This window comes from Nelumbo lutea, chromosome 1 (genome assembly GCF_056320005.1).
Source record: "Nelumbo lutea isolate HS-2025 chromosome 1, American lotus-T2T, whole genome shotgun sequence".
Lineage (NCBI taxonomy): Eukaryota > Viridiplantae > Streptophyta > Magnoliopsida > Proteales > Nelumbonaceae > Nelumbo > Nelumbo lutea.
The window spans coordinates 206869781-206885960 of record NC_142684.1 but is presented as its reverse complement, the minus strand read 5'-3'; the positions used below and the strand labels follow the sequence as shown (position 1 = coordinate 206885960).

The following is a 16180-nucleotide window of genomic DNA, read 5'->3' as shown; positions in this document are numbered from 1 at the left end:
CCTCATCCTCCTTGTTCAACAAGGCTCGTCCTAGATGGACCCCATAGCACAATACATTCGGGACAACACACTACCAGAAGACTGAGCCGAGGCCAAGAGACTCGTATATAGGTCAGCCCGATATTGCCTCATCCAGGAACAACCCTACCGCCAGTTACACACTCTCCCCTACCTAAGGTGTCTCCTCCATTCCAAGGCTGACTATGTCCTTAGGGAGATACACGGAGGTATTTGTAGAGATCACCTCAGTGCTCGAACCTTGGTGCATAAGGCACTTCGGCAAGGTTACTTCTGGTCGACCATGAAGTAGGATGTAGCCCAACTCGTTAGGAATTGCGACCGCTGTTAGAAGCACTCCAACCTTCATCACCACCCAACAGTTCCTCTAAAGATGACCATAAGTCCGTGGCCCTTCGCCCAGTGGGGAATGGACATCCTCAGACCGTTCCCTACCGTGGTTGGGCAAAATAAGTTCCTCCTCGTCATAGTAGACTATTTCACCGTCGAAGCCCTGGCACGCATCACCGCATGGAATGCCTGGAATTTCTTCTGGCAGAGCCTCATGTTCCGATTCGGTATTCCTTCGGTCCTCATCACCGACAATAGCACTTAGTTCACCGATCGAAAGTTCGAAGCCTTCGATGCCAAGTTGAAGATAGATCACCGAACCACAGTCGTTCATCGACCTCATAGCAACAAACAGACCAAAGTGACCAACTGAATCCTACTGCACGGCCTGAAGATCAGACTTGATAAAGCCAAGGGAAGGTGGGTCGAAGAATTGCCGAGCATCTTCTAGGCATATAGAGCCACACCGCGGACAACTACTAGAGAAACGCCGTTCAGTCTAGCATGCGGGGCCGAAGCCATGATCCCCATAGAGATAGGCTCTCTAACTCTCTAGACCGAGCTCTATGACGACGAGCAGAACAGAGAGGACCTTCGTGCACAGCTCGACCTGGTGGAAGAAACACGTGGCCGAGCATACCTCAAGATGTAGCGCAATAGCACCGAGTGTCTAAATACTACAACTCCAAAGTCCGAAGAAGAGAGTTCAAAACCGGCGAAAACACGTGTGGCGTTCTTCCTTCCCATCCCTAAGAGCGAAAACACGAATGACTTAGGTTTTATGGGTTGGGGTTACATAGGGGTAAAGTGTGTCATTTCAAAAAAAAGTTGAAGAATAATTCCGTTCATGCGCTGACTCGAAAACACGTCTGAGCATGTTAAGAGCCGACTCGTGCACTATGGTTTTCTTCATATCTGAAAACAAAATTAAGATCAATTTTAAGATGAGACATCAAATGTGTCTAAGGTCCGACTAAAAAGTGCAATCAAATGACACTTAAGTTGCAAACTATAAGGGTGCTTTAATAAAATACAAACTATAAAATTGGTTTAATTAAATCTATCAAACTATAGGGTGTTCTAATAAATGGCCTTTTCCTTCCTTAATAGTTTTTATGTTGAGTACACCCACCGTATAGTTGAGAAAAGTGTATTGATGTGAATACTCAGATGGGCATTGGTGTTTATATGGGGTTTGAAATTTTGAATTATTGTAGGTCTTCATTGAAATTCAGAATTTTGACGTGAAGTGCAGTCTATTTATCCCTTTCTTAATTAATACAGCTGTGGTGGCGCAAGTATAGCACTATTTTGAATTAAATTGGAACAAATAAAATGTCCGTCTGCGTATTGAATTAAATTGGAACAAATTTTGAATTAACGGGAACGGAAATGGTAAAATGCCCGTTATACTCCTATGCGAAATTACATAATTATATATGGGAGGAGGCGGAGGAAGAAGAAAATAGGGAGAATGAAGAGGAGAGAGAGAAAGAGAGAGGCGCTGCTGGAGAGGTCCGCCGCTGCTGCAAGCACCCCTATGCGAACGGTGATGAAACAGTGAAGAGAGGGAGAGAGAGAGAGAGAGAGAACGAACGGTGAGAGAGAGAGAGACTTGCAGAGAAGTTCGGACTTTCAGCGTGAACGAACTTTGAATGACTGAACGAAGTCTCAGAAGGAAGTCTCAGAGAAAGAGAGAGTTTACATACAGAGGTCCGATTCCAAGAGGAATCTTCGAGTTGTAGAATCTAAACAATCTGTTGCTACTGTCGAACAATACAGAGGTCCTATTCCGCCAGAAATCGGGAAGTTGTGCAATTTGAGTTTCTTAGATCTCAGTTCGAATAGTTTGCGGGGTCATACCGTCGGAGATATCTGGTTGCCAGAACCTAAGTCAAGGAGTTGATAAAAGGAGAGTTGAATCCAAATCTTGGATCGCTGACGTCGCTTAGCAAATTCATCCTTCGAAAGAACCAATTTTCAGGTTCCATCCCGTCACAACTCGGCTCGTGTACGAAACTACAGCTCCTTGACTTGGGCAGAAACCAATTCATAGGAGAGATTTCACCGAGTCTGGGTAAAATTCCGGCTCTAGAGATAACTCTAAATCTTAGCTGGAATGAGCTTTCTGGCAAGATCCCAGAGAAGCTCTCCGGATTAGATAAGCTCGGAATCTACCGTGCTTTAATTCCAGTGGAGGGTCATTCGGAGAACATTTCCGGAGAGCAGAGCTGAAAGAATCAGCATGTAGCTATCGGATGCTCACCCAAATGGATGTCTTGAGTTTTTTGAGGATGCACAGCTCTAAGATGGGGAATATCTTATCACGCAGTGTTGGGGAATTGAGGGTCACTGCTGAAAATCTTTTTGCTATAACTAACCGGGCAAAAGTCATAGAAGATATTAAATGCATGAGGACTGCCTTCCTTAATGCTGTTCCAATTGTTGAAGCTTCAGATGCTACTGAAGAATATCACACCCAGCTTATCGATGTATGTCTTCTCAAGCTGCTTCTTATATTAAGTTCTGCTTCACGTTGTTCTACTTCTTCAGCACTTACTTGCCATTTGCCTGTATAACTGTATTGCAGGGAAAAGGTAGAGTTCAGATCTCTGCAAGCGATCTGAGGGGATGCCCAATTGATTTATTGCAGTCATGGCTGTGTATTGGTGTTATAGAGTTCATAAAGCATATATCAATAGGCCCCAGTAATCTTGTGGGTGATTTAGGCCATTCAGCAAGAGAACTGGTAACTTGCTACGCCAGTTCAAGCCTTTCTGAAGTCATTAACAAGGTTGTTGGTGCACATTTGCACCGAGTGTGGGTTGTAGACCAACAGGGTTTGCTCACAGGAGTTGTACCACTGACAGATATGATTCGAGTGATAAGGGAGTCACTGTTGTCTGAATTCGGAGCGACATGAATGTCTGTACATGTATATACGACTCCTGAGTAGGTTGTGAGTTGTCTGGAATTTCATGTTTCTCGGGCAAGTCTGGAAATTTTCATGGGACGATGTTCAGTTGTAGTATTTTGAAGTTAAAAACTAACTCTTCATCTTCCACCTGCTGCACATTCTGATATGTATGGATTCCAGTTTAAACCTTCAGCTGCTCCAAATAGAAAGTTGGTTTAATTGTCTAGCATAAGCTAGACCCAAATTCTAATTGGACAGTCTTGATTCCCACAAGCATGGGATTTGGTCTTCATTTCTTATCTGAGTTCTCATGCATGGGATTTGGGCTTAATTTCATATCGGGGTTCTCTTGATTTCAACTTCTGGACCACCCTTTGTTTGCCTATAGTCTCAATACAAACTACAACTGCAGCAGCAAGAACACAGAAATAAAGAAAGAACTATAGACAGGGAATTTGGAGTATGACATTTTCACGATTTAAAAGAAAAAGGTTGGCTGAGTGATTCCAGTCAGGACAAAAACCAGAGAGCAGAGGAGAAAAAAACTCACCGACCTCCATTGGACTTCCGTCGGACCTCCGCCGTTCGGTATTTGTAGCGACCGCCGTTGGTGGCGATCACAATGGCAGCGTCGAGCCGTCGATGGATGGCGCTCCTCTCTTCTCTTTCTACAGATGGGGCGAGTGTCTAAGAGGGATTGAGTTGAGTTAAAAACAGGGATAAAAATGTAATTTTATATAGGGGTATAATGGGCATTTTACCTTTTTCGTACATGTTTAACGGTTAAGGGTACACTTAGTCAATTTTCAAACAATAAGGGTAGAGTTAGTCAATTAGCTAAACCAAAAGGGTAGTTTAAGAAATTTACCCTTATTAACAATTCAATATTTTTACAAAATTCATTATGAAATTTAGTAACAAATTAAATTATAATTTTATGAATTATTCAATTTAAAAGTTATTAAAATAATAAAAATTTATTATTAAAAATAAAACAATATTTAAATATTTCAACAACTAAAAATCTTAATAAAAAACATTAAAAATAGCTAAATAATATAACAAAATATTTAATATTACGTAATAACATTAAAATAAATAAAATTCAAATAATAATTTTTTTTAATATTTTACATATTATTTAAATATTTAAATATGACAAAATTTTAAACAGTTAAAATAACAAAATTATGTAATAATTTTAAAATAAATCTTAAAAATAGAAAAAAATTATAATAGAATTCATAATAAATTATGTAATAATAGTACAACTATAATTTTATGGATTATTAAATTCAATAAATAACTAATATTTTAAGAATTTAAATAACAATATTATTTCAATAACTAAATAATATTGTAAATAACTAATTTCACTTATATCAATTAATAATTATAAAAAATAAGTATCAACAAAATTATATTTATTAGTAATAATTTTACAATAATAGTGTATATTCATTATACATTTATGATGGAGCGCAGTCCGATCGGTCCTAGCTGTCAACGATCTTGCCTCTGGCTGGAGCAGAAGGTGCCTGAAACGGGGAAGAAAGCGAGTATCTCCGGGGAGGGACCCGGTGAGAATGCTCCGAAGCTCAAGTTAGTATCCTCAAAGGCAAGATGATAAACCAGATGGCGCAAAGTTCACATACCTCGTTCTTGGGGGGTAGAAAGCCTTTTATAACCACTTCGCGCACTCACTCCTAAGCTTCTGTTAGGTCGGGTATGATTACCTGTGCTTCTGCCAGTTCGGGTATGATAACCTGCGTTTCTACCAGTTCGGGTGTCCTCACCCCTGCTGGGGCAGAACCGCCACTGCTCTCTTTGTCGGAGTCGTCTCTATAACTGGAGATGGCGGTGGCAGGTGCCCATTGAAGTGCGGCTGTCAAGCGTCAGGTCCCAAGTTAGTCAGGTGCGCCGCCTCTAGAGACGGACTCCTTCGGTGTCAGGTACGGTGTGGTTGTTTAGTTCGGTATCCTAGAGGCGATGTGTTGGAGTGGTGTGCGAGGTGAAGTCTTGAGTTCGAATAGAGACGTGGTCCAAACTGTCCTAGTGCGGGCCAGTTCGGGCTGTTGCCTTTTGTAAGGCTCAGGGTCCAAGGGGGAGCTCGTGCTCCTTGTGGGGAGTTCGGACCGCGGGTTCCTATTTTCGGAGTTCGTGCCTTGGGCGTACTGTTGTGCCGAGCTGTTGCCTTTCCACGTGTTGAGTGGTAACGCGGTTGGGCCAAATCTCCCCTCATCAATTGCCCCCCACTCCTTGCGCTATGGGACTTGCCCTGGCACGGGGAGTTTGCGAGGTGGCAAGTGGATTTGTCTCGTACTCCAAACTGGTTGATTGTAAGCGCGAAGTGCGCGTTCGTCAGGATTTTTTTGGGTTTCTCGAGCATTGAAAAGATGGGAAATATGTCAATCTGTCTACAAATGTTGATAGACATGACAGCACGCGTTTATTTCAAAAATTCAAAAAAGTGTGACACTGGACGTGACGGCAGGCATCTTTTCAAATTCAAAAAAAAAAAAGCGCGTCGCTACCGCCTTTAATGCGAGGAGATGTGCGCTGGTGCCCTTTTCAGTTTTGAATGACGTACGGCCAATCACGTCTCGGTCTAAGGAGACGTGCGGTCAGTGCGACTGCGGGCCGTTGGATTGACCTTGATCAGAGCCGTTGATTCTCGGCTATTGTGGGTATAAATAGTGGGGGACCCCAGTCGCTGTCGTTATCCCGCGCTTTGCTTCTTGAGATCGCTTCCAGTTTCAGCTCGCGTTCAAGCCTTCAGCTCACATTTAAGCTTTAAGCTCGCGTTCACGTTCCCGTAGTCCGTGAGCTTTTTTTCGGGTGAGTACTTTCTTGGGATCCTTCACCTTCTGATGTCTAGCTCGAATAGCTCAAACAGTTCTTCGAGGGGGTCAGATGCAGGTTCTATGAACCGAGTTGCATCCCGTGACAGTCCTAGTGAACCAGAGGTAGAACTCGAGGAAGGGTTCGAACCAATAGGCCGAGTCACCTCGGGTGGTTTGGCGTCCTCCTCCCGCCGAGGTCGGACATTGGACAAGTTTGGGCCCTCGACCATGATGCCTGAGGGGCTTTACTTCCTTATTACCCAGTTCAACTTGCTTGGGGAGTATACCTATTTTATACCTTCGGGCAGTCTCCCTTGGGAACACGGTCCTGATGAGATCGTGATATTCCGGGAGCAGCTCGCTGCTGGTTTGCGCCTGCCTTTCCACCCCCTTATAGTCGAGGTCATGAACCACTTCAGCGTTACTGTCGGCTAGCTTCCAAATTCTATTCGTAACTTGGTGGGGACAATCTCCCTATTTTGCGAACAAATCTTGCCCTTAGACTTAGAGATTTTTTCTTCCATTCTGATACTTAAAAAGCAAACGGGTCTCCTTCCCGGGCTTAAGCGGGCGTGTTACCTATCTCCTCGCACGGGTTTTAAGCTTTTACACGATCTTCCCAACAAAGTCCTGGCGTGAAAGGGACTACTTCAGGGTGCAAAGTGCATTGGGGTGGCCGTTCCAAACCGGGTGGAGGGTGGCAGCCCCTGATGCTGGTGTTACGCTTGACAAGGAGACGGAGAAGGGCCTTCGGCAATGGGCGCGGCTTAGGCTAAAATGCCATAAGTATCTGACGGAAGCTAAGCTCATCGCGGCCGGTCTGAGTTCGGGTAGGTTCCTTACTCAGAGGTTGTCTTTTGTTTTGTTGTCCTTTCATTTTCCCTGATGTTGAGCGCTTTTGTAGGTGTTATGGACTCAGAGAAGACTCGCGGTGGGAACCTACTTCACGCCATGAAGAGGACGAAGCGAGTCGCCAAACGGACTCGTGCCGAGCTGCTCCGAGATCCGGAGCCCGAGGTACCAGACTACCCGTCCGTGGATCTGCCCATGGAGCCCGAGATGGCCCCTCCAACGCAAGAAGCGGCAGGGGCCCCTTACGCTGAGGCTACTTACACGGGGGCACCTGCTTACTCTAGGTTGTCTTATACGCGAGCTGGGCCTTCATGCTCGGGAACCCAATGCAAGTTCAGGAGCGTGTTGTCACCGAACCACGCTCTTCAAAAGAGTAGGGAGGCCATTTATCTTGAGGAGGTCGCGGCATGGACTGAGCTTCCTTTGAACAAGGTAGCTTGTCTTGCTGCTACTCACGCCATGGTGGTAAGTCAGCGATTTCTTGTCGAGCTCTTTGCTTTTCTTTCTTGTTATCGTTCTTTTGATGATTTGTTATTTTTCCTTTTGGTAGGTGAATTCTTCTATCCACGCCTTGGCGGCCCAAGTGGAAAGGGTCTCGAGGCAGGCACGAGCTAACGAAGAGGCTTCCCGCACTATCGAGGCGGATAAATGATCTGCTGAGGTGGCTTCTCGTGCTGCTGAGGTGGCTTCTTGCGCTACACAGGCCAGGCTGGCGAGGTCTTGGAGAAATACCGAGGCCATGGGAGTTGTGGTGAAGCACATGGCAGACTTGAGGCTGAACTTGCAGCATCAGGTTGAATACCTTCAAGAGGATATTAGGGAGAGGATGAAGATCTTTTCTCAAGGCATCGAGGATTCCAAGAAGAAGGTCGTTGATGAATATATCGCTTCATCGCGCTTTGACGACCTGATGGTGGACTCATACAAACGGGGCTTTAAACTGAGCCAGTGGATGATCCGGAATACGTACCCCGAGCTCAGTATTAGCGCCATAACCACTTCGCGCATTACTCAGGAGATGGTCAAGGCTGCTGATGATGAGTCGGATTCTAAGGATGAGGCAGGACCTTCAGGTGTCGTCGAAGTGCATTCTGATGGTGAAGAAGTACCTCTGGGCCTATGAACTTCCCCCCCCCCCCTCACTTTTTTGGGGGATGTAAACAAAGTATCTTGCAATAGAATGTTCTTTCGGTTAAGTGTTGTTGTCGCTCTTTCTTCTGAACTAGCCATATGACGATGCCCCTATTGGTTCGTTGTTGGCACTTTGCTTGGTGCCCATGCCGAGGTCCTTGTTAGCCCGACATCCTAGCCCTTCGCTTGGTGCCCATCCAAGTTTGCTCACGCCGGGCTCAGGTGCCATGATCTTACGAAGGACCAGGTCGCCGACACGGAAGTTCTGCTTTTTCTCTAGCATTGTAGTACCGAGCTACTCTTTGCTGGTAAGCTGCGGTCCGGATGTATGCAATGTCTCTTACCTCATCCAGTAGATCAAGGTTGGTATGCAACTCATCTCCGTTTGACTGATCGTCGTATGCTTCTAGTTGCAGTGTAGGTATTTCAATCTCCGATGGGGTTACCGCTTCGGTGTCATAGGTGAGGTTAACGGGGGTTTCTCCCGTGGTGGTTTTTTCCGTAGTTCGGTGAGCCCATAGAACACTTGGTAGCTCGTCCACCCACAACCCTTTAGCTCGGTCTAGTAGCGCTTTCAGTCCGCGGAGGATAGCTCTGTTAATTACTTCTGTTTGACCGTTTGCCTGCGGGTGCACAACCGATGTGAAGTTCTATCGAATCCCTATATCTTGGCACCATTCCTGAAACTTGATATCTTTGAACTGCTTTCAACCGGCCTAGGGACTTCGAGGTTGAACGTGCACTCAGTGATAAAATCTGCTAAGGCTTGGGCCTTAATAGCAGTTCGTGGCTTATACTGAACGCCGTACTCGCTGAGCTCGATGGCCCACTTCGTCAACCGACCGGAAACTTCGGACTTGAGTAAAACTTGCCTCAGAGGTTTGTCAGTCAAAACGATGACAGTGTGAGCCTGGAAATATGGGCGGAGTTTCTGAGCTACGATTACCAGTGCGTACGCTAGCTTTTCTATCTGCGGGTATCTTGTCTCTGCTCCCTGCAGAATTTTACTAACATAATAGATGGGCCACTGAACCCGATCTGCTTCTTTTATTAGTACCGAACTGATCACCTCGCCGCTTGCCGAGAGGTACAGTTCTAAGACCTTGCCCTCCTCAGGCCTAGTTAAGATTGGCAAACAGTGGTCTGTCGATTTGGACATGAAGCGGCTCAGAGCGGCTTTTATTAGTCTCGGGTTCATTTGAACCCTTTGCCTTTGATTTCTTTAAAGAAAGGCAGACAGCGTTCTGCCGATTTGGACATGAAGCGACTCAGAGCGGCTATGCGGTCGTTTAACCTCTAAACCTCTTTCACTTTTTGGGGTGGTCTCATATCTAGGATGGCCTTTATCTTGTCCGGGTTGGCCTCAATGCCCCGTCGGTTGTACCCAAGGAACTTACCCCAGGTGACACCGAAGACACATTTGTTTGGATTTAGTTTCATGCTAAATCGACGCAGAATTTGGAAGACAAAATCTAAGTCTTGTATTAATTCCTATGAAAATTGCGTCTTGACAACCATGTTGTCTACATAACAATCTATTTTTGTGCTAATTAAGGGTTGAAACAGCTTATTCACAAGTCTTTAGAAGGTTGCCCCAGCATTCTTCAGCCCGAAGAGCATGACCTTTTAGCAATACAGGTCAAACTCGGTTATGAAGCTATTTTTTTCCTCATCGGACTGGTCCATCCTGATTTGGATGTAGCCTGAGTAGGCGTCCAAGAAGCTTAGCAACTCATGTCCCGAGGTCGCGTCCACTAGGCAGTTAATTCTGGGGAGGGGGAAGCAATCTTTCAGGTAGGCTCAGTTCAGGTCGGTGTAGTCGACGCACATGCGCCACTTGTCATTCGCCTTTTTCACCAGCACTGGGTTGGCCACCTAGCTCGGGTAATGAACTTCCCTTATGAAGTCCGCTGCGATGAGCTTTTCGACCTCCTCGTCGACCGCCCTCCAGCGCTCTGGGGCTAAGTTGTGTTTCTTCTGTCTAATCGGTCTGACTACAGGGTCAGTATTAAGTTTGTGAGTTATAAGGCTAGGGGCAATACCGGGCATATCGGCCACAGACCACGCAAAAATGTTTAAATTTTGAAGTAAGAAACTCACAAGTTCGGTTCGTAGAGGCTCTTTGACGGAAGCACCGATCTGTAGTGTCCGGGTCGGGTCCATAGCCGAAGTTGGGATTGCGATTGTTTCCTCTATGGGCAAAGCTCGTTCCTTGCCCTGCTCCGTAGGCCGCTCCAGTTCGAGGTCGTTAGCCACCTTGGTTTTTCCCTTTAGGGTGGCAACATAACACTTGCGGGACTCAAGTTGGTCGCCTCGCACTACCCCCACACCGACGTTTGTAGGGAACTTTATTGTCAAATAGTAGGTGGAGACCACTACCCATAGGACATGCGTGATTGGCTGCCCTATTATGGCATTGTATGGGGAGGGGGTCGTGACCACCAGGAAATCGTGGTTGAGTCTGACCACACAGGGCCATGTGTCAACTTCCACAGGTACTGTTATTTTCCCGAGGGGCCTGACTTCCTCTCCGTTGAAGCCCACTAGAGGAGTGTTCGCGGGCTTCAACTTGCTCCTCTGCAACTGAAACTGATCAAATGCCGACTTGAAGATGATGGCTACCAAACTACCTGAATCCACAAGCATCGTCTTCCGTGAAGAAGATCGGTTCTTCCGCCTTTGGCCTCTTTGGAGGGTTCTGTTCTTCTCAGGCCACTTTGCGAACTGTTGTCCGGGCCGTTGCCGAAGTACAACCTACTACGGCCAAACCTCCCACTATTACGTGGATGGTTCCCTGAACTGGCCTCTCTTCTGGAGGCTGTCTTTGCGATGGTTCGGCTGGCCTGCTTCTGGATTCGGGGGCATCTCTTTCGTGCTCCCCTTGCTAACCTGTCTTATTATTATTATTATTATTATTATTATTATTATTATTATTATTATTATTATTATTATTATTATGTTGTACAAAATTTCTCAAGAACCCGCGACGGATGAGTCCCTCTATCTCGTCTCGGAGATTATTACACTGTTCAATACTATGACCGTGATCTCTATGGAAACTACAGTACAAATTTTTATTTCTCTCGTTTGGGTTTCCTTTTAGGCGAGGTGGCCATTTTACGTATGGGGCGTCTTTGATCGTCATCAAGATCTCAGTTCACCTCGTGTTTAAGGGTGTGTAGTCCATCCGAGCTGCTAAGGGAGCTCAAGACGGCTGGCTTGGCTTCGCCTCCCAGGCCGGGTTTTTTCTTCTGTCATCTAGGTTGGAGGGCTCGCCTTCTCTTTTCCTTTTCTCGACCCTGCCTTTGATCCTTTGGCTGATCTCTTCCTCTATTCTCGTGAACTTATCCACGAGCTTGAGGAACTCGGCCACGGTCGCGGGCTAGCTGGCTACCATGTGCCATTTGAACTCCTTGTGTGTTACTCTTCTCTTGGCCGCCGTGAGCTGTACCACAGGGTCCAGTCACAGTATTTGTAAGCACGCATCATTGAACTGCTTGATGTAGCCCCAGATGGACTCTCCTTCCCTCTAGACTACTCCGAAGATGCTTTACTCGGTTCTGGGGCACCGCTTGCTGGTAACGAAGTGTGCGGTGAAGATCTGCACGAACTGGGTCTAGCTTCTTATTGACCCGGGGGCCAAGTTCCTATACCAGGTGCGAGCCACCCCCTGAAGGTGGTGGTGAAGGCCAGGCACATGCACGACTCACTGGCCCTTGTCAGGTGCATTTGGGATCGGAAGGCATCGACGTGGTTGTCGGGGTCAAAGGACCCATCATACTTGTCTAGAGGGGGGAGTATGAAGTCTCTGGGCATGGGGACTACAAGGAGTTCTCATGAGAGGGGCAGTTCGGGCAGGACACGGGTGGCAGTTCGGCGACTTCGCCGGCGCCTTCGTTGCTGAGTGGTCTTGGTACTGGCGCTGCCGACTTCTGTGTTGCCGAGCTTAATGGGCCCGAAATGTTGGTAATCCGCTGCTAGGACGTTGAATCAGTTCTCTGTGAGCGGGAGCTCAGGCTTCGAGCGCCGAGGTGCTGACTTTGTGGGTGAGGTTCCCAACTCACCTGTGAGCTGTGAGGCGGGGGTGATTTTTCTTTCCCTTCGGCCCGAGGATGAGGCCTGGATGTTAGGGTGGTTCTAAAGTTGGGAGGCTTCTCCTCGGTGATGGCGTCCACCCTGAGAGGAAGCCTTAATCGGCTTTGGAGCAGGGTGCCGGGGTGGAAGCTGCGGTTGGTTCATAAGTAGTTGGGGGAACTGCTGCTGATAGTGATATTGAGAGAGGTGGTGCAGTACTTGGTGCTGTTGGAGCTGATGTTGCTGGAACTGCTGCATTTGGGCTTGCATTGCTCGCATGCACTGCATTAAGTCGTCAAACTGGCTCTGGCTAGTTGCTAGGTGGACAACAGTTGGTTCAGTAAAGGTTGTCTCGACAGGGAGAGGAAGGGGGATGTTCACGACGGGTAGGTTCACCGGCGCCACTGTTCGGGGCACATTAAGGCTGGGGATCCCATCCACCGGAAGGGGGATGGTGAACTGTCCGATGCACATAACGGGGGCTTGAAGTTGTTCCCCAGGGGTGTTCATCTCCGCACCATGTCCGACGTTGCTTGAAGAAGCCATGAGTGTTGGGGTTTCTTGGAAAAAGAGAGGTTATGAGAGTTTTAGAGGAGGCTTTTAGAAGCGTTTCCCATAGATGGCACCAATTGATGGAGCACAATCTGGTCGGTCCTAGCTGTCAACGATCTTGCCTCTGGCCGGAGTAGAAGGTGCCTGAAACGGGGAAGAAAGCGAGTATCTCCGAAGAGGGACCCGGTGAGAATGCTCCGAAGCTCGAGTTAGTATCCTCAAAGGCAAGATGATAAACCAGATGGCACGAAGTTCACATACCTCATTCTTGTGGGGTAGAAAGCCTTTTATAACTACTTCGCGCACTCACTCCTAAGCTTCTGTCAAGTCGGGTATGATTACCTGCTCTTCTGCCAGTTTGCGTATGATTACCTGTGTTTATGCCAGTTCAGGTGTCCTCACCTCTATTGGGGCAGAACCGCCACTGCTCTCTTTGTCGGAGCTGTCTTAGTAACTGGAGATGGCGGAGGTAGGTGGCCGTCGAAGTGCGGCTGTCAAGCGTCAGGTCCCAAGTTAGTTAGGTGCGCTGCCTCTAGATACAGACTCCTTTAGTGTCAGGTACAGTGCGATTGTTTAGTTCGGCGTCCCGGAGACGAAGTGTTGGATTGGTGTGCGAGTTGAAGTCTTGAGTTCAGATAGAGACGTGGCCTGAATTGTCCTGGGACGGGCCAGTTCAGGTTGTTGCCTTTTTTGTAAGGCTCGGGGTCCAAGGGGGAGCTTGTGCTCCTTGTGGGGAGTTCGGACCGCGGATTCCTCTTTTCGGAGTTCGCACCTTGGGCGTACTATTGTGCCGAGCTGTTGCCTTTCCACGTGTTGAGTGGTTACGGGGCTGGGCCAAATCTTCCTTCATCAATCTATATATACTATAATTAATATTTATTTTATTTTCAGTAATTTTTTATTATGTTTTTATAAATATGTTTTCAATAATTATTTATAAATGTATTTCTGTTTTTGTTATTTAATAGAAAATTATCAATAATTATTGGAGATTAAACAACTATTATTTAACTTTTGAAATTTAATTTATCGTATTTATTGTATTTTTGTTATAAATTTATTTTTAGTAATTATATATTTTTTATAATTTATAGATATATACTTATTAGAGATTAAACTATTATTTAAGATTACACTATTTATAGACTAATTTTCTATTTTTTCAGTATTTATTATATTTTTGTAATTATTATATATCTATTATACTTTCATTATAAACTTATTTTCAATGATTGTGTACGTTTGCTATAAATTTTCAATAATTATTGGAGATTAAACTATTGTTATTTATTAGAAATTAGACTATAAATTTAGATAAAATTAGGAGTGTTCAATGATTGATTCAGTTCAGTTGTAGCCTTGTAGGTTATTTCTCCAACCAAATCAATATGGTCAAGCCCGTAGTTTGTTACTTGAAATCGATTGACCATTAGTGAAATCTAACCAACTCGAGTTGTATCGATTTGGGTATATTTTCGGTTTAGCTTGTTTGTTCAAAAGATTTAAACTTAAAATCTAACTTTAAATTTCATAAATTACAATGATATTATTAAAAAATAAATTACAAAAATTAAATCTATGATATAAAATATTTATATATATTTATTAAACAAAGCACAGGTCCCCATCACCATGCCTCTCCTTGCTCCATAATCCCCACCCTGCATTCTCCTTGACTTTCTCTCCTCTCTCCTTCCCACAACTCCCATTAAGCCTTGTCACCCAATTACCTAAAAATATTCCTATAAACTCTCTCCTAAGGTATCTCATTTAAACCAATAGGAAAGTATCATGTTGCCCCACTCCCAAATCAATTCCTAAAATGCAACATTTAAAATATTCGTATTAATTAATAAATAGTTAAATACGGTTAATATTTAATCCTACCCATATCCAATGAGTATTAAATAGTGTTATTACCAAAAGTTAAAAAATACAGTTAGTAAATTACCAAAAATTAAATATTCTTATTACTTTGGTTAGTAAATTATCAAAAATTAATAAATATTGTTATTAATTAACTCATTAACAACATTTTATAGAAATTGAAAACTCTTTAACTAATTTCTATAAAATTGAGAATTATATTTAACAATTATCAAAAAGTATAAAAATTTAGCTATTGTTATTGTTGTAATTAATAACCAAAAACAAATGGGAGAACAAAATATTATAATTTTAGAAAATAAAATTATTAATTAATTTATATTGAAAAATAAAAGATAAATTAGTGTTATTTTGTTAGTAAACTACCAAATAAAAAATATATTTATTAACAATTTAAAAAAATTCAATATATCCCCATAGTTACACAAATGTAATAAAATTTTCAAAAATTTTCATAAAACTACATTTTCATAAAATAACATTTTTGAAATTAAAAGATATAAAGTACTTGAAAGTTTATGTAAAATGCATTAAATAATTATTGAAAATTAATAGAATATTTTGGAAACTTTAGGAAAAATTATTACACTTGATAGATTTTGGAAAACCATTGAAAATTTGTGTAATTTTCATTTCAAATTATTGAAAATTATAAAAGATAAATGACTATGGGAAATGGAAAACTATAATTTGAACAAATAATTACACAAATTATTAAGATAAATTAGTATAATATTGGAAAAAGGAAATTGTTGGTTAGTCTGTATTAGAAATTATAAGATAAATTAGTATAATTCTGTAAGTAAACCATTTAAAAAGAAAATAAATTATTTAATAATAAATTAAATGAATTTGAATAAATTTTCAAAATTACACAAGTACAATAAATTTGTCAAATTTTTCATAAAATTACATTTTTGAATATTAAAGACAATTTAGTGTACTTTTAGAAATTTACCATGTGGTTGATACTCAATATATCCTTTTGATCATTTCTATCATCAAATTGAATATTAGGTTGATGGGGATATAGTGTTTTCAAAACTGGATCAAACCAGATGGTTAGACAGGAATAAATTCGAAACCAGACACTGTTTCACCTCAAAACCACTTTTTGTCCAAAAACCGTTTATTTGGTTAGTGGATTGCTGACCTGGGTGGTCAAACCGTCAACTCGAACAATAGTTTTTGGCCTTTTTTTGTTTTTTTGTTTTTTTTTTTTGTCAGAGTGGTTCATCCATTCGGGCTGAACAATTAGACTATTCGACCCTTGAACGATTCCCTATCCGGTCCAATTTTAAAAACCTTGGACGGGGAGTGGGTGCCTTGCCTTAAGCTTAGCCTGGTGTATGGCATGGCCTGGCCCAAGGCCCGACCTGTGGACCAACCCGATCCATAGCACGGCACGAGGCCCGTGCAAGCTCGAGTCGTGGGCCATGCTGAACTGACCCCCCAAATTATCCTAAAGGAGGGAAGCACGGCCCGGGATGCCTTGTGGGCCAGCACGACACAATTTGCACTTTGTGCGGGTCACATGCGGGTCGTGTCGTGCCAACCCAGCACGAGCCAATTTACA

At 43.8% G+C, this 16180-nt stretch overlaps 1 pseudogene across 1 annotated transcript; it reads left to right on the top strand.

Moving 5' to 3' along the window:
• The first annotated feature begins 427 nt into the window (after positions 1–427).
• On the top strand, positions 428–3349 carry LOC148880604 (SNF1-related protein kinase regulatory subunit gamma-like PV42b; annotated as a pseudogene). Its single transcript, XR_016109633.1, has 3 exons — positions 428–575; positions 2243–2840; positions 2939–3349. The product of XR_016109633.1 is annotated as an SNF1-related protein kinase regulatory subunit gamma-like PV42b (transcript).
• The last annotated feature ends 12831 nt before the right edge of the window (positions 3350–16180 follow it).